The 18,717-nt window shown below is 47.3% G+C and overlaps 2 long non-coding RNA genes across 11 annotated transcripts in view; both read left to right on the top strand.

Annotated features, from left to right (window-relative positions):
- LOC109493664 overlaps positions 1-1,063 on the top strand; it is a 28,645-nt gene extending 27,582 nt beyond the window's left edge. For 3 of the 7 annotated variants that reach the window (XR_006588868.1, XR_006588867.1, XR_002737764.2), the window contains one exon: positions 560-1,063. This is a non-coding gene — a long non-coding RNA (uncharacterized LOC109493664). The remainder of the gene's footprint in view (positions 1-559) is intronic. The other 4 variants (XR_002737762.2, XR_002737763.2, XR_006588869.1 and 1 more) reach the window with 3 other exon arrangements.
- Positions 1,064-14,717: 13,654 nt separating this feature from the next.
- LOC102901274 overlaps positions 14,718-18,717 on the top strand; it is a 50,393-nt gene continuing 46,393 nt past the window's right edge. For all 4 annotated transcript variants that reach the window (XR_006588646.1, XR_006588647.1, XR_006588645.1 and 1 more), the window contains exons 1-2: positions 14,718-15,068; positions 16,562-17,154. This is a non-coding gene — a long non-coding RNA (uncharacterized LOC102901274). The remainder of the gene's footprint in view (positions 15,069-16,561; positions 17,155-18,717) is intronic.

Below are 18,717 nucleotides of genomic sequence, written 5' to 3'. Positions count from 1 at the left end.
TTATCCAAGGGATACAGGTGTGCTGTTTCGAAGGGACACATGCACCCCCATGTTTATAGCAGCACTATCAACAATAGCCAAAGTATGGAAAGAGCCCAAATGTCCATCGATGGATGAATGGATAAAGAAGATGTGGCATATCTATACAACGGAGTATAACTCGGGAATCAAAATGAATGAAATCTTGCCATTTGCAACTACGTGGATGGAACTAGAGGGTATTATGCTAAGTGAAATTAGTCAGAGAAAGACAAAAACCATATGACTTCACTCATATGAGGACTTTAAGAGACAAAACAGATGAACATAAAGGAAGGGAAACAAAAATAATATAAAAACAGGGAGGGGGACAAAACAGAAGAGACTCATAAATATGGAGAACAATCTGAGGGTTGCTGGAGGGGTTGTGGGGGGCGGATGGGCTAAATGGGTAAGGGGCATTAAGGAATCTACTCCTGATATCATTGCTTCATTATATACTAACTAATTTGGATGTAAATTTTTAAAAATAAAAAATAAAGTTAAATTAAAAACATTTTGTTTTTGTTTTAAATTGCAGTGCAGTGACTCGTGGGAGAGGCACAGCCTTGCTGTGGGTCTTATCAAGGAGGACCCTGATTCTCACCAACTACCAGTCCAAAGAAGCAACAGGAAACAAGAACAGAGCTGTGGGCGCCATGCTGTGGTAACAGGAGAAGGCAGTTTCTCTGGAGCCACGCTGCCCTCTGTGGGGCCGAGGCAACCAGCAGAACCACAAGCAAAGATTCGCCAATAGGAACTTGCGTGCGGGGCTGCTGTTGGTGAGATGACGGAAGTTATAATGACGTTGCTAAGCTTTTTTACAATGTGTGCAAAATTGGGAAAAATGATGGGCACACGTTGGAAATGTTGTGGATCTGGTTCCAGTCCATTGGGATAAAGTGAACATTGAAATAGAGAGTCAAGTGAACTTTTTGCTTTCCTGGTGCACATAAAGTTATGTTTACACCATACTGTAGTCTGTGAAATGGGCAATAGCATTATGTCTAACGACACAGTGTTCATAGCTTAATTTAAAAATATTCCAAAAAATAGGGGCGCCCGGGTGGCTCAGTCAGTTAAGTGTCTGACTTTGGCTCAGGTCATGATGTCACTGCTTGTGAGTTCGAGCCCCACGTCAGTCTCTGTGCTGACAGCTCAGAGCCTGGATCCTGATTGGGTTTCTGTGTCTCCCTCTCTCTGCCCCTCCCCTGCTTGTGTTCTGTCTCTCTCTCAAAAATAAATAAACATTAAAAAAAATCCTTTGAGGGGCGCCTGGGTGGCTCAGTCGGTTGAGCATCCGACTTCAGCTAAGGTCACGATCTCACAGTCCATGAGTTCGAGCCCTGCGTCGGGCTCTGGGCTGATGGCTCAGAGCCTGGAGCCTGTTTCCGATTCTGTGTCTCCCTCTCTCTCTGCCCCTCCCCCGTTCATGCTCTGTCTCTCTCTGTCCCAAAAATAAATTAAAAAAATAAAATAAATAAATAAATAAATAAATAAATAAATAAATAAATAAATTCCAAAAAATAAAAAACAAGTAAAAATAAATTTAAAAATAAAAAATAAAAATAATCCATTATTGGGGCGCCTGAGTGGCTCAGTTGGTTGTGTCCAACTCTTGATCTCGGCTCAGGTCTTGATCCCGGGATTGTGAGTTCAAGCCCCATGTTGGGCCCTGTGTAAGGCCCCACGCTGGGCGTGAAGCCTACTTAAAAAAAAAAAAAACAAACAAACAGGGGCGCCTGGGTGGCTCAGTCGGTTGAGCGTCCGACTTCGGCTCAGGTCATAATCTCCTGGTTCCTGGGTTCAAGCCCCGCGTCGGGCTCTGTGCTGCCAGCTCGGAGCCTGGAAACTGCTTCGGATTCTGCGTCTCCCTCTCTATCTGCCCCTAACCCACTTGCATTCTGTCTCTGTCTCTCTCAAAAATAAATAAACATTTTTAAAAAATTTTTTTAAAACATTTAAAATACTCTATTGTTAGGCTGCCTGGGTGGCTCAGGCGGTTGAGCGTCTGACTCTTGATTTCGTCTCAGGTCATGATCTCACAGTTGTGGGATTGAGCACCAATTTGGGCTCTGTGCTGACAGGGCAGAGCCTGCTTGGAATTCTCTCTCTGCCTCTCTCTCTCTTTCTCTCTCTCTCAAAAATAAATAAATACACTTAAAAAAAACAAAAATAAATAAATACTCTACTGTTAAGAAGCACTAGCCATCATCTGTCTGGGTTTTCAGCGAGCCACGATCTTTTTGCTGGTGGAGGGTCTTCCCTCAGGGTTGAAGGCTGCTGACCCCTCAGGGCAGTGGCGGCTGACCCCGCAGGGAGGTGGCGGCTGTGGCCATCTCTGGAAATAAGACAACTGTGACGTTTGCCACGTTGACTGACTCTTCTCTCAAGAACGATTTCTCTGTAGCACGTGATGCTATTTGGTAGCATTTTACACACAGAACTTCCTTCAAAACCGGAGTCTATCCTGTCACACCCCGTCCGCTGCTCTGTCAGCTAAGTTCGTGTGATATTCTCAATTCCGTGTTGTCATTTTGACAGTCTTCACAGCATCGTCACCAGTAGCACACTCCGTCTCAGGAAACCACTTTCTTTGTTCATCCACGGGAAGCAAGTCCCCATCCGTTGGAGTTTTATCCTGAGGTGGCCCAGCTCCCTGCCGTCTTCGGGCCCCCCTTCTGCTTCCGGTTCTCCCGTTGCCACACGTCTGCCGTCAGAACACACACGCATTTATCCACCCGCTTTGCTGTCACACGTGCATACTTTGTGGTGCCCCCAAAACACCTGCAGTGATAACATCGAAGATTACTGATCACAGATCCTTACGCCAAATATAGCGATAGCGAGAACCTTTGGGATATTGTGAGAATTACCACGATGTGACCCAGACACACGAAGTGAGCAGATGCTTTTGGAAACAAGTGGTGCCACCAGACTTGCTGGACTCAGCGTTGCCACAAACCTGCAATTTGTAACAAGCACGTGCTCTGCCAAGCACAACAAGGCGAAGCAGTAAAACGAGGTGTGCCTGAACGAGCGCAGAGCGTCATCGTCGCGTGATGTTGGAAAATGAGAACGAATCTGCCTTGTGGCAACTCTGTATTTTGTGAGTGTCGGGGTTTCAGGAATGCGGGGTGATGCGCCGGGACACCCAGCAATCGCTTTCAGAAATGAGATTCTAATGAGTATGTTTCCTGGTACCAATTCGTTACACGCTCTGCAAATATTGTTTGGAGTGTAATCAATAAGGCAGGACTTAACAGAAAACTGTGCAAATGACAGGCGACCATATGGAGGTTACAAGACAGAATTTCACGTTTTAAAGGACAAAGCCCTCACGCTTGTGTACAGCAATTAACTGCAGGACTGAGAACCATCTGTCATGACTCACTCGTCTGCCCAGATGCGTATACAATCCTCGATCTCCCCTTGGTTTTTCTCGGTTCCGTATTCCAAGGAGAGGAGCATCTTTTCCATAATTTTCTCATTATGTGTTAATGTTACCATAATGTTCTCACCACGTCGCTGTATTTCCGTATTTGGCTCAAAGATGGTGTGGTGGGTGTGTATGTATCTCAGCCTGCTTTCGGATTCTCTTCCTCTGAGTGTTAGTTTCTCTCTGTTCGGGCAGGGAGCCAAGTGTCTTTCCCCTTTTGTCTGTTCTAGCATCACTGCATCTCCCTCGGGAGGAGGCCGGGGATGCAAGGAGAACCACGAACCATCTCATGGTCGGCACAGCTTTCTTTGGACACAGGGCGCAAGCGCACGTGCCAAAAAGATGCTAGAATTTCTGTCCCCGCCCGGCGCTTCCTGGGCAAGTTGGATGAGTCCCTTCCTCTACCGAGAACGGGTCTCAACAAGTCTCAAGCATTTAGCATTTCGTGTTAATCTCCCTAATGCCACATTGTTCTCCTCAGAGGGAGACTTAAGCTAAAAACACTAAGTCAAAGCCAAAAGGGAGTGTGTGGGGGGGAGAGTGGGGCGGCCAGCAATTAACCTAAGACATCTGCTCCCACATAGGAGACCACCCATCGGGCTCACTCAGTGAGGGGAGATGTTCATCTTAACCTCAGCCAACTGAGTGTGGGCTTCTGCTTCATTTTACTTGCACGGCTTAAAACAATTTTCTAAGGCACCACCTTCCTGTGATATTCTAACAAACACAACTGATAAACTTCCACTGACATCTAAAGAAAGGGTTTGAGCTAATTTACATGTCAGGCCACAGACACAAGAAGTCTGGGACCCTGGTTAAGGGTAATTCCAAACGTTTATTTATTTAAAAAAATGTTTTTTTCTAACGTTTATTCATTTTTTTGAGAGAGAGTGAGCAGGGGAGGGGCAGAAAGAGAGAGAGACACAGAATCCAAAGCAGGCTCCGGGCTCTGAGCCATCAGCACAGAGCCCGACGCAGGACTTGAACTCATGAACCATGAGATCATGACCTGAGCCGAAGTCGGAGGCTTAACCAACTGAGCTACCCAGGTGCTCCAAGGGTAATTCCAGACCATTGTCCATTTCCTGCTGACCAGTGACTGTCCAGCTCACGCTCTGTCCTTGATGCGTGGCCGGGCAGTGCGGCTGAACGGCAGTGAACAGGTGTGGCCGCACAGTCTGGAGCACCTCCTACTTAACCTCCTACAGGACACGTTTGCAGCTACTACCTGTCAGGATCGGTTGAGAAATTTGAAATTCCCTTATTGAGTGAGAACTCCAAGTCCAAGACCCTTTATCTCCTATACGTATTTATCTTTCTTTTTTTTTTTTTAACATTTATTTATTTTTGAGGCAGAGAGAGACAGAGCATGAACAGGAGAGGGTCAGAGAGGGAGGGAGACACAGAATCTGAAGCAGGCTCCAGGCTCTGAGCTGTCAGCACAGAGCCCGACACGGGGCTCGAACTCATAAACCATGAGATCATGACCTGAGCCGAAGTCGGAAGCTCAACCAACTGAGCCACCCAGGCGCCCCTGTATTTATCTTTCTTAATGTGCCCAAAATCTTCCATGTGAATTCAAACTCTCTCACCCTCGTTTGCAGCTAAGGAAACTAAAGTCTGGAGAGACTTTCATGAGACCACCCCTACCAAAAATGATTGTACCTTCTTTTTATGCAACTTCAGACCTGCAAGAATTAGCCCGTCCAATGAAATTCAGGGCAACATTTCAAACTAATGCCTTAGGACTGGACACCTGCCACCAGGAGGGGAGCTAAGATACAGCCCAGCCTGGCAGGACTTTGCCTGTGAGTGTCCTGTCCACTTTAGCACACCATGGCTTCCTCCTCTAGACACGCGAAGGACCATTAGTGCCCTGCCTTCATTCGGACATTTGACTATTTCTAATCAATCAGGTGTTACTAATAAATTTTTTTTTCCAAAATTTTTGATGCTCATGAGAAACAATGTCATTAAGTGGAGCCTGAGATGTTTCTGTAGCACACACACGCACGCCCCCCCCCCCCCCCCCCACACGCACATATTTTCAATTAGTGGGCACTATTTTTTAAGGCAGTTGTAAGTTTACCAAAAAAATTGAGCAGAGAGTACAGAGAGTTCCTACATATTCCCTTTATCCCCTGCCCTCTGTCCGTATAGTTAGCATCTTTCTCTGGCATGGTACATTTGTTACAACTGACGAGCTAATATTGGCACATTATTATTAAAATCTGCAGTTCACAGTAGGGTTTGCTCTTTGTATGGGACACTTCTTTGGGTTCTGCCAAATGTATAATGTCACCATTACATATCACAGGATGGTGTCACTGCCCTAAAAGTCCTCCGCACAATACCTACTCATGCCCACCCCCAAATCCCTGGCGACCACTGATCCTTTTACTGTCTCCATAGTTTTGCCTTTTCCAGAATGTCATAGACTGGGAATTCTACAGTATGTCACCTTTTAAGAGTGGTTTCTTTTGGGACGCCTGGGTGGCTCAGTCAGTTAAGCGTCTGACTTCGACTCAGGTCATGATCTCACCATTCACGAGTCTGAGCCCCAGGTTGGGTTCGGTGCTGACAGCTCAGAGCCTGGAGTCTGCTTCGGATTCTGTGTCTCCCTCTCTCTCTGCCCCTCCCCTACTCACATTCTGTCTCTCTCTCTCTCTCTCTCAAAAATAAATAAACATTTTTTAAAAAGAGTGGTTTCTTTCACTTAGTAATATGCATTTAAGGTTCCTCCGTGTCCTCTTAACTGTGTCTTTCACAGATCAGAAGGGTTTTTTTTTAATTAATTATTTATTTTTTAATTTACATCCAAGTTACTTAGCATATGGTGCAACAATTTCAGGAGTAGATTCCTTAATGCCCCTTACCCATTTAGCCCATCCCCTTCCCACAACCCCTCCAGCGACCCTGTTCTCTATATTTAAGAGTCTTTTATGTTTTGTCTCCCTCCCTGTTTTTATATATTCCCTTCCCTTATGTTCATCTGTTTTTTATCTTGAGGTCCTCATATAAGTGAATTCATATGATATTTGTCTTTCTCTGGCTAATTTCACTTAGCATCATACCCTCCAGTTCCATCCACGTAGTTGCAAATGGCAAGATTTCTTTTTGATTGCCGAGTAATACTCCATTGGATATATAAACCACATCTTCTTTAAAAAAAATTTTTTAGCTCTGTCTCTCTCTGTCTCAAAAATAAATAAAAGTTAAAAAAAAAATTTTAAAAAAGGGGCGCCTGGGTGGCTCAGTCAGTTAAGCGTCTGACTTCAGCTCAGGTCATGATCTCGCAGTCTGTGAGTTCAAGCCTCACGTCGGGCTCTGAGCTGATGGCTCAGAGCCTGGAGCCTGCTTCCAATTCTGTGTCTCCCTCTCTCTCTGCCCCTCCCCCATTCATGCTCTGTCTCTCTCTGTCTCAAAAATAAATAAATGTTAAGAAAAAAAATTTTTAATTGTTTTAATGTTTATTTATTTTTGAGAGAGACAGAGACAGAATGCGAGTGGGTTAGGGGTAGAAAGAGAGGGAGACACAGAAACGGAAGCAGGCTCCAGGCTCTGAGCTGTCAGCACAGAGCCTGACATGGGCTCAAACTCACGAGCCGTGAGATCATGACCTGACCCAAAGTTGGACACTCAACTGACTGAGCCACCCAGGCACCCCTAAACCACATCTTCTTTATCCATTCATCTTTTGATGGACATTTGGGCTCTTTGGAAGGTTTGTTTTCTTAAGTCCTTCTTACCAAATTTTTCCTTCATGGTTCGTGCTTTTAATGTCTTAAATAAAACTCATCACCAAATCCATAGGTCCCCAAGATTTTCTCCTATAGTTTCTTTTCCAAGTCTTACAATTCTGTGTGTTACATTTAGGTCTGCAATCCACCTTGAGTTAGTTTTGTGAAGGGGGTAAGATCTGTGTCTACATTTGTTTTGCATGTGGATGTCCAGTTGTTCCCGTACTGTTTGTTATAATGTCTGTGTCTAGGTTCCATTTTTTTAAGGGTTTAAATTTTGTTTTAATGTTTATCTATTTTTGAGAGAGAGGAGAAACAGAGCATGAGTGTGGGAGGGGCGGAGAGAAAGGGAGACACAGAATCTGAAGCAGGCTCCAGGCTCCAAGCTGTCAGCACGGAGCCTGATGCGGGGCTTGAACCCGCGAACTGTGAGATCATAACCTGAGCTGAAGTTGGCTGTTTAACCGAGTGAGCCACCCAGGTGCCCCTAGGTTCTTTTTTTTTTTTTTTTTTTTTTTTTAATGTGGTTCTCCAGTTGTTTGAGCACCATTTGTTAAAAAGACTCTTTTTTCCTCTTCTCCACTGAATTGCCTTTGCTCCCTTGTCCCAGGTCAAATGACTCTGTCTGTGAGGGTCTATTTCTGGTCTCTTTTTCTGTCACTGATCTATGTGTCTGTCACAAAGACCACACTGTCTTCATTCCTGCAGCCTTACGGTAACACTTGAAATTGGGTGATTTCAGCCTTCTGACTTTGTTTTTCTTTTTTAATACTGTTTTGGCTATTCCGGGTCTTTTTGTCTCTTCATATAAACTTTAGAATCAGGAGCTCAGTCGGTTGGGTGGCTCAGTCGGTGGAGCCTCGGACTCTCGATTTGGGCTCAGGTCATGACCCCAGGTCAAGTCCCACGTGAAGCCCTGCACTGAGCCTGCATCAAACCCCACATCCAGCGCCATGCGGAGCATGGAGCCTGCTTAAGATTCTCTCTCCCTCCCTCCCTCTGCCCCTCTCCCCAGCTCGAGCACTCTTTCTCTAAAATAAAAAAATAAAATAAAATAAACGTTAGGACCAGTTTGTGGATGACTACAAGGTAGCTTGCTGGAATTTTTATTGAGAATGCATTGCATCTGTAGATCAACTTGGGAAGAACTGACATCTTTCCGATATTGAATGTTCTTGTTCACCAACACGGATTATCTTTCCATTTATTTAAATTTCCTCTGATTTCTTCCACTGGAGATTTGTAGTTTTTCTTGCATAGACCTTGTACAGATTTTGTTAGATTTGTATGTAGTATTTCTCTTTTTTCAGTGCTGATGTTAATGGTGTTGTTGTTCACCTCCTCCCAGCTTTGGTAAGGTATAATTGAAAAAAACTATATATTTAAGGTAAACAACTTGATGTTCTGACATGTTTACATTATGAAGTAATCATCACAAGCTAAATAATATACCCATCACTCGCATAATTACCATTTTCTTTTCTAAGAATGGTTTTTTGGGGTTTTTAAAAAAAATTTTTTTAACATTTATTCATCTTTGAGAGACAGAGAGAGAGAGAGAAAGAGAGAGTGTGAGTGGGGGAGGAGCAGAGAGAGAGGGAGGCCCAGAATCCAAAGCAGGCCCCAGGCTCTGAGCTGTCAGCACAGAGCCCGATGCGGGACCTGAACTCACTGGCTGCGAGATCATGACCTGAGCCAAAGTCGGACACAACCGACTGAGCCACCCAGGCGCCCCGGTTTTGTGTTTTTAACTTCAAATTCCAATGGTTCGTTGTTGGTATCTGGGAGAGCATTGAATCTTATATAGCATCCTTGTATCCCGCAATCTTGCAGCCTTGTTTAATCACCCAACAGCTCCAGAAGTTTGTCATTTTTCTTGGTCAATTCTTTAGAATTTTCTACATAGACAACCATGTCATCGTGAACAGACACAGTTGTATTTCTTCCTTCCGATCTGTATACCTTCCCCCCCCCCCCCCCGGCTTTTTTTTGTCTCATTGTCTATGAGATATTTTCAGAACATTATATAACAACAGATAGGATTATAGCTAACAATGTGAATCCTTTATGGCAAGATCTATGCTGTTTGAATATAAGTTCTAAATGCATCTTCTACACATTAGTTAAAATTCTTAAAAACAGAATTTCTTAGAATTTATGTATCCCTACAGCCTACCACAGAGCCTGCTAATGGTAAGCACTCAATGAAGGTTTAGTGGGAATGAATTGAGGAATTAAAAATATTGATGTCTATATCCAGGATCCCAGCAGAAAACAGAATTTACATCTGATGGTTCAAATCAAAAGACTTGAGCACAGTGGCTCTTGACCATGGCCGTCTATTAGAGTCACCAGGGAGCGTTCACATTCCCGGTGCTTGGGGGAGGGTCCAGGCTTTCCAGGCGATTCCAATGGCCAGTGAAGGCTGAGCATCGGTACAGTAATGACAAGTCTACTTGTGGAAATGTGGGCAGGGCTAAGGAAGCCAAACCAGATATCAACTCGCTTATTTTCTAGGTGGAGACACAGAAGCTTGGTGAGAAGCCGCGAGCTCAAGGTTGAGAGAGGTAGTAAGTGTTCAAATGGAGATTCAAGCCCGGAGATGTCTTATTCTCAACACCAAATAAAGTAAATATTCTGCCATCCAAAATGAGTTTTCCTCTGGAACAAAACAAGCCCGAAGTTTAAAAAACCCCTTCAAAGAAAGCACAAGAGCTCCTCCCCTTAAAACCAGACCAAACGGCTTAAGGTCAAAGTTCTCTTTGTGTTCTCAAATGACTTATGGCCTGAAATAAAACCTGTCTGGTTTCTGTGAACGATACAAGACATATGATGCTTTCCCCTCTCCTCCGCAGTTTGCAAATACAATTGTATCTGGACTTTTCTAGAAACAAATTAAATGGAAGCCAGAATGACAGACACTAAATCTGCGGGCTGGTGCTCTGGGAGAGAGGACCCAGTGTGGCTGGGGGAGAGGGTCCGCAGGGTGGGAGAAGACGCTGACCTTCGATTAGAGCAAAAAGCCTGAGCGACACAGACGTGCAAACTTGATTTCTTTCCACACTGCTGGAGATAATCAGTTCACCCTAGCTGTACCTCGTAGCGAAGGACTTAATGCAGATGTATTTTCAATTCATTTGCTACTCATTGTTGATTAGACTACATAACCTCTAAATCTTCTGGGACTGCCAGATGCCTCTTAAAGTGAAGCGGCCTTCTCGGGCGCCTGGGTGGCTCGGTCGGTTAGGCATCTGACTTCGGCTCAGGTCATGATCACAGTTCACGAGCTCGAGTCCCGTGTCGGACTCTGTGCTGACAGCTCGGAGCCTGGAACCTGCTTCAGATTCTGTCTCCCTCTCTGCCCCTTCCCTGCTCGTGTTCTGTCTCTCTCTGTCTCAAAAATAAGTAGGGTGCCTGGGTGGCGCAGTCGGTTAAGCGTCCGACTTCAGCCAAGTCACGATCTCGCCTTCCGTGAGTTCAAGCCCCGCGTCAGGCTCTGGGCTGATGGCTCAAAGCCTGGAGCCTGTTTCTGATTCTGTGTCTCCCTCTCTCTCTGCCCCTCCCCCGTTCATGCTCTGTCTCCCTCTGTCCCAAAAAATAAATAAAAGTTGAAAAAAAAATTAAAAAAAAAATAAATAAAATAAATAAATAAATAATAAACATTAAAACAAAAAAGTTATAAAGTGAAGAGCCCTTCTGGTTTTGTGTAACAGTGATAGTGTTCGTTTTTAAAATCTTCACGCTTCTCAGAATTCCCTCTCAACTCCCAAAGTCGCTCCATTTTGTACACGCTGTGTGTCCCTGAGCTGTTCATGCTGGGGCCTCTTCCCGTGGCAGAAGGAAAGATACAACTGCTAAGGTTTTAGGTGCAGCGCACACCCCACAGCTCACACGGTGCCCGTAACTGCCGGCTAACACTTGGTCTAGTTGGGTTACCCGCCTGGACGCCACAGGCATCTGAGTGGACATGACCTGTCCTGCCTCAGCCAGCTCCCGGGGACAGAGAACGGAAGCAGAAGTGTGTGCGAGCACACGTGTGCTTTGGCTGGGGGTTTATTGTTTTGTTTTCCATGCAAAATATTTTCTAAAAATGACTCTGAATATTTGTACTTTTATAAGCATAGCTTTATAGCCCAGTCCTTACCCTCTAGATTGTGTGGTTAAATATTATAATATTTCATAATCATAAATGAAATTCAAGTGTGACTCTTTACATGGAAAATTCTAAAATGTACCTAAATTAGATGGGTTGGGACAGTTTAGTATGTGGGAAATATCATACAGTTACATAGATTAAAAACTATATCACATCAGTCGGTTAAGCATCCGACTTTAGCTCGGGTTGTGATCTCGCAGTTTGTGGGTTCAAGCCCCTGTCGTGCCGACAGCTCAGAGCCTGGAGCCTGCTTCCGATTCTGTGTCTCCCTCTCTCTCTGTCCCTCCCCCACTTGTGCTCTCTCTCTGTTCTCAAAAATAAACATTAAAATTTTTTTTTATTTTTTTTAATGTTTATTTATTTTTGAGATAGAGAGAGACAGAGCATGAACGGGCGAGGGGCAGAGAGAGAGGGAGACACAGAATCCGAAGCAGGCTCCAGGCTCTGAGCCATCAGCCCAGAGCCCGACGCGGGGCTCGAACTCACGGACCGCGAGATCGTGACCTGGCTGAAGTCGGACGCTTAACCGACTGCGCCACCCAGGCGCCCCAAGGAAAGCTTTTTTTCAATACCATGAAGCAATTGGTGAAGGAACCAAGTTAAATATATATATGCCTTCCCTGCCTCAAATTATTTATTTTTTTTAAATTTTTTTTTTTAACGTTTTATTTTTTTTGAGACAGAGAGAGACAGAGCATGAACGGGGGAGGGGCAGAGAGGGGGAGACACAGAATCGGAAACAGGCTCCAGGCTCTGAGCCATCAGCCCAGAGCCCGACGTGGGGCTCGAACTCACAGACCGCGAGATCGTGACCTGAGCTGAAGTCGGCTGCTTAACCGACTGAGCCACCCAGGCGCCCTGCCTCAAATTATTTATTAAGAAAATATATCCAAGTACTGATCTACATCCTGTTATGTTACGTGAGTTTAAATTGAATAAAATTCAGGATACAACTTAGTAGAGAAAAGTAGACTATGATTTAAAAGCACTGAAGAAATGTGTGGAGACAACAAAGAAGGAAGGAAGGGAGGGTTGCATGAAAGAAGGAGGGAAGGGGCACCTGGGTGGCTAAGTTAAGCATCCAACTCTTGATTTCGGCTTAGGTCATGACCTCACAGTTTGTGAATGCTTCTCCGCCTCCCTCTCTCTCTCTCTACCCCTCCCCTGCTCGCTCTCTCTCCCAAAGTAAATGAATGAACATTTTTTTTAAAGTTTAAAAAAAAAAGAAAGAAAGCAGGAAGGTGGGGAGGGAGGGAGGGAGGAATGAGGGAGGGAAGGAGTGTGATGGCTAATTTTGTGTGTCAACGTGGCTGGGCCAAAGGGTGCCTAGATATTGGGGCAAACATTACCCTGGGTATTTCTGTGAGGGTGTTTTTGGATGAGATTAACATTTAAATTTATAGGTGAAGAAAGCCTCCTTAACATGGGTGGGCCTTATCTAATCAGTTGAAGGCCTGAATAGAACAAAAAGACCAGCCTCCCACGAGTAAGAGGGAATTTTCTAGTAGATGGCCTTCCACGTCACTGGCACCACCAGCTCTCCTGGGAGTCCAGCCTGCCGGCCCCCAGTGCAGATGGAGACTTGTCAGACTCCATAATCGCCTGAGCCATGTCCTTATAATAACTCTCCGCACACACATCCTGTTGGTTCTGTTTCTCTGAGAACCCTAATACCCCATCACTCTCATTTGGAAAAAAACACACAAAGTCGTCCTGAGATCCTCGAAAGCGAAGCTTTTGCAAAAACCTCGTCCCAAACACACATGCCTTCACTTTACCCCCGAGAGAGGCAGCCATTAAAAAGAGAAGTTTTAAAAACCGAATGGAGGGGCGCCTGGGTGGTTCAGTCGGTTAAGCATCCGACTTCGGCTCAGGTCATGATCTCGCAGTCTGTGAGTTGGAGCCCTGCGTTGGTCTCTGTGCTGACAGCTCAAGCCTGTTTCAGATTCTGTGTGTCCCTCTCTCTCTCTGACCCTCCCCCATTCATGCTCTCTCTCTCTGTCTCAAAAATTAATAAATGTTAATTTTTTTAAAAAAATTAATAAATAAAAACCGAATAAGACGTTAGGAAATGACTCTAAGACGCTAAGCTGTGCGGAAGCCTACGCCGCCCCCTCCCTGCGCCCACAGCCCCACACAGGCCTTGCAAGGTGCCCAAGGCAGCCGCCTCGAACGTGCTGGATCTCTCCTGACAGAGCACCCGGGCCAGGAGGTGGGTGATGCCCGGAGCGTCCCCCGTCTCCCCGAGGCTGGCACCTGCTTCTCGGCCGCCCTGGGCACCGGCACCCCACCTTCCGCGAGGATTTCCTGCGGGTCTGCGCCCGGAGACAGAGGCTGAGCGTGGCCCAACAGCAGGCACCCCTTGCTTTTCACGAACCCGCAGTCCGTCCAGACTCTCAGTTGTGTCCGGCATGTGGTCATCCTCCTTTCTGTTTTGTTCTGTAATTAATAAACTATTTTTTAGAGCAGTTTTGGGTTCACACAGCGCCCTCTGCTGCCGCCTCCAAGCACTGCGACCCCTTGTATTTGCCGGGCCCACACGGGGAGGCGATGGGGGAGGGGGAGGGAAGGGTAAAGGCCTTGTCTCGGTGAAGCAGGTATGAAGCGAGATCTACTCTACATCAGGCACCCTTCAGGCACTGCGGAAATCGCAAAGTTAAACAGAAAAGGATTTTTTGACCCTATATTCTCATTTAACAATCTATAATAAATAATGTCAGGGATGATAGCAAAGAAAAATAGAGCAGAAAAAAGTGACAGCGACTGAGGGCCCAGCTGGTCACCAAGGGCCTCTCTCTGTTAGTCTGTTTCTGAAGCTGGTGTCGGCACTGGCCCCCGTTGATGTCGAACAGATCAGAGGGAACAGCATATGAGAGGGTCCTGAGGCAGAGGCACAGGATAGTGAGTGAGTGAGGCCTGGGTGAAGGAGTCTCGGGGGAGGCCGGGCCCCCTCAAGAGCACTGTGCTGCCCACAGGGAGGCCCCGCTTGATTCTGGGTGGGGCGGGAAGCGTGGGCTTCCACACGGTCCCCTCACTGCCTCTCCGGAGCCTCAGCTCTCTTCCCTCAGGTTTGTGGGTGTCCTGGGACATTTGCGAGGCCGGGATGGGTGAGGCCGCCATGCCTGAGCGAAGCCTCTGTTTCCGGAACATGTTTCCTTCCTTCTTGGTTCCCTCAGGGCCTTCTACCACACCAACTGAAACTCTAATTCTCCCTAATTGTAAAAGACTTTCTATGACCTATGAAATCCACTTCCATTCTTCTGGGTGGTGGCAAAGACTTTATTTTCTCATCCTCCCAGGATGCAAGAGAAAATATTTACATTCCCTTTTTGCTGAAGCAGCAAAGCCATCAGGTTTCCCAATCTGGAAAGTCCCGATGTGCACGTTTGGGCCTATGCTGGAGACGCCAAAGTGAGAAGCGTGGCTTGCTTCGGAGCAGAGTTTCCAGTGCCACGGCCGGTGTGGCGCGTCTGGGACATGTCTGAGCCCCGGCCGCCCTGGCTCTGAAAGGCCTAGAAGGAGCTGGAGGCGGCTCAGGAATGCTGAGATCCGGAGCTCCTCTGCACACTCACTGACCTGTTGCTACGGTGACGGTGACGTGCAGAAGCAGTGACACCCGCCTGAGCTGCAGCCCTGTCCACAGAAGGCAGAGAAGAGAGAGCTCAGCCCCGAGAGCCAAGAGCCGGATGGGAAGTCACCTCGTGTCCATGGACAGGTAAGAGGATGGAGATGATGTGGGATCTTCGTGCAGCACAGTGTTGTTCGGCCTTGAAAAATCAGGAAATCCTGCCATATGCCGTAGCATTTAAGAACGAGGTTTTCACTGGGAAATTTACACCACGTGTTACTGGTCCCACATATGCCCCAGTGCACAGAGGCCTGAGTGCCCCCAGACCCCTTGTGTTCTGAGCCTCCGAGCCCAGAGTCTGTGTCCCCATCAGACACATGGACGCCAAGATAAGCTCCCCGATATGACACTTGGGTTACTTTAGTCTGAAAGCCAGCCGATTTCTAGGCCAGCAGGTTGAATTTTTAAAATTTATTTGTTCAGTTGACCGGTTGTCTCTTCACCTAACTTTTAGAATTTAGTGATGGCGACAATTTCATCTCCTCTGAGGCAAATTACGTGTTTTTTGTCATTTGGTAATGAGAACAGTGTGGCTTATAACACTTCTGGCCTGAATGCTTACCAGAAGGATACAAACTAAGTGCAGCCCCAGTAATTAGGTCAGCCTTTATGGTTGCTGCCTTTGCCTGCTCCTCTTTGCTCGGCTGGATTTGATACTTTCGAATTTGTCTACGTTATTCAACATACATTTTAAAAAAGCCATCTGTGTGTTTTTAAAATTTTTTTAATGCTTATTTTTGAGAGAAAGAGAGACAGAGTCTGAGTGGGGAGGGGCAGAGAGAGAGAGAGGGAGACACAGAACCCGAAGCAGGCTCTGAGCTGTCAGCACAGAGCCGGATGTGGGGCTTGAACCCATGAACCCCAAGACCATGACCTGAGGGGAAGTCTGACACTCAACCGAGCCACCCAGACACCCCAAGGCTGTAATCTTTTAAACCAGTTCTTGAAATCATCCACTCTTGTTATATCTGTAGGTTCAAATCTTCCAATAAAAAGTGTAGAATTTAGGGGCGCCTGGGTGGCTCAGTCGGTTGAGCGTCCGACTTCAGCTCAGGTCATGATCTCACAGTCTGTGAGCTCGAGCCCGGCGTCGGGCTCTGTGCTGACAGCTCAGAGCCTGGAGCCTGTTTCAGATTCTGTGTCTCTCTCTCTCTCTGTCAAAAATAAAATAAAATAAACATTAAAAAATAAGTGTAGAATTTATATTCTTTTTATTACAGGAGTATGGGGCCCAGAGTCCTTGGAAGCCTGTATCTGAGAACCATCTGGATCATATTATACATTGATTTGTTCTTGGCTTTGAAAATGGTTTTAGTGTTGATGCAACCTCATTAAAAGTATCTGCTAAAACACTCTGGTACAGTCCACGTGCCTGGCTTTTGAAACCCGCCCCAGCAACAAAAATGCCCTTTGCATAATGCCCCCATCAGCTTATGGTGCACAAAAATGTAATCACAGGCTCGAGTCGCCAATCAGTCATTGTAGCACCTGAAATCTTGTAAAGAGATGAAGAAAATAAGAATGTTTACTTCCTTGGCTATTTAAACTCACTGGTCCTTTCGAATGGATTTCCCCAACAGGACTCAGGGGACCGCAGCCCACCGGTCTGCTTGGTGATGTGAAGGGGAGAGTTCCTGCCTAGCTCTGGCCCTTCGGTGGGGGGGGACGACCCAGCTGACCAGACTGCGTCCCAGAGCCGGGCTCGTACGTTAGCTTCAGTGGCCAGTGCCCCGTTACGCCGAAGGCCCTTGTAAAGGGAGGCTCCCCAAGTGCATGTAACACAAGTCTTCACAGCAAGGCGGCGTGCAAGAGTTCGTCTCATCGGAGGATCTTCGCGCTGTCCTTCCGGAGTAAAAGAGCTGAAGGCGCTTGGGTGGCAATTAAGCACGAACGCGCCCGTTTCCCGACGGGCCGAGCGTGCGACTCTCACCCAGGGAAATCTCGCCCGGCGTCAGCGCTGCCCGGACAGGCAATCGGAGCTTCCGCGGCGCCGATGCGGGGCGGCTCTTCCAGGGCGAGAGGAAGCCCGCCGGGGGCTTGACCGGCAGGCACGTTTCTCGGGAGGATGAGGACGAAAGGCCGCCGGCCCCAGCCCGACGTTTTGCCGGTCAGGGTAACAGGTTACACTTCGAGCAGTTCGGAGGCTTCCAATCGGTGGAAGCGCTGAGAAAGGGTAGGTGTTGGGGGTGCCAGGGGAGGAGAGTCCGTTCTTCACCGAGTCTTGTTTGCCGCCTCCCGACATTCCCCGCGCCTGGCCGCCCGCGGGCCCCGGACCGGAAGTGGGGTTGCCGGGCGGGCCCTCGAGGCTCCAGACGCCCACGTGGGGAGAGGGGTCCCCTCCGCGAGGGTCCCTGTCGGTGAGCGTCCCCGTCTGGGAGGGTCTCTGTTGGTAAAAGTTTCGTCACCCGAGCCCGGGAATGATGGTGAAAGTATTTTGCACACATGTAAACAGGAGGCCATCCGCCTGCTTGCCTGCTTTCTCCTGTCCCCGTGGAACCCGCAACAGGAACCTCTGAGGCCTGTGCAAGCCCGCGAAGCAGTCGTTGGACGCAGGGGCCTCACGGACCTTCCCTGGTTTACACTTGCACAGGTTGGGGCTGTACGAACCACCCCTCTGCCTGAACCACCTGTTTCTCTGAAGCCACGCGAAGAAGCCCATCCCGCGAGGAGTGTGCCCAGTAGCACGGCCGGTGTCCCTCTCTGTCATTTTTCCAGCCCACCAGGGTTCCGCGCCTGTCCCGCGTCTGGCGGGTGGGTGGTGCCGCCCAGGCGGGGCGCCCTTCCTTCTGTGCCGCGTCGACTACACTGCCAACCAGAGGCTACCAGGAGCGCGTATGTTGAAGCCTGAGGCCCAGAAGGAGCCTCGGGCTTTTTTTTTTTTTTTTTTTGGCCCACACCGTGCTTTCAAAGAAAATGTAAATAGTTCTAACGTGTAAAATTGGAGAGATGTTCACATTAAAAACGTCTGGATTCTGGCTTCTCCAGAAGGAAAATCAGTAGCTCCAGCCCTCCGGCATGGCAGGAGCTGCCTGGGCCGAAAAATGATGACCTGAGGGGTTGGTCATGAGCTCTCTGTGCACCCAGGCCTTTCCAGGCCCGTCCACGGGCTCACCACCCAGGTCGCAGGAGGCGGGCACGTGGCCACCCTGCTCTAGAGAAAGGAGGTGGCCTGGTTCTCAGAGCAACGCCCGAGTCTTGGTGAACCTGGACCACTGTGCTGCCTGAGCGTGGAGCTCCCACTCTTCCATGAGTCCCCAGGCTTCACAGACAGAGCCTTTGGCTCCCTATTATTTTCTTAATTTAAAAGATCAGTGTTGGAGGAATTTCTCCCAGAGGCGAGCCCAGCCAAGGATACAAGACAACAGAGAGGCGGGGCCTGGGACAGGAGACGCAACAACTTCAGGGTCGTGTTGTCTGGGGTAACGGATGTCAGCTTCTAGAAAGTTCTCCCATAAATTTAATGGGGGGCATGCGCGTTTAGAGAAAACAGTATTTACTGACATCACTTCAGCTAAGCGTTAGGAAAAAGTAAGAAATACAGTTTCTTATAAGATATTCGTACATTGAGCAACGGGCTTGAATATTATAAGAATTTAGAATTAAAGTTATTCCTTGTGTGTAAAGTAATATAAATGATGACCATTAAAAAAAATTAGAGGCATTGATTAAATTATGTTATTTTACAGGATTTATTCAGCACGTTAAAGGGTTTGAAAGGCCAATATATTTTTGCTGT

This window comes from Felis catus, chromosome D4, assembly GCF_018350175.1.
Source record: "Felis catus isolate Fca126 chromosome D4, F.catus_Fca126_mat1.0, whole genome shotgun sequence".
In the NCBI taxonomy this organism is placed as follows: Eukaryota; Metazoa; Chordata; class Mammalia; order Carnivora; family Felidae; genus Felis; species Felis catus.
The sequence above is the reverse complement of the archived record's forward strand: the minus strand, read 5'-3'. Positions and strand labels throughout refer to the sequence as shown.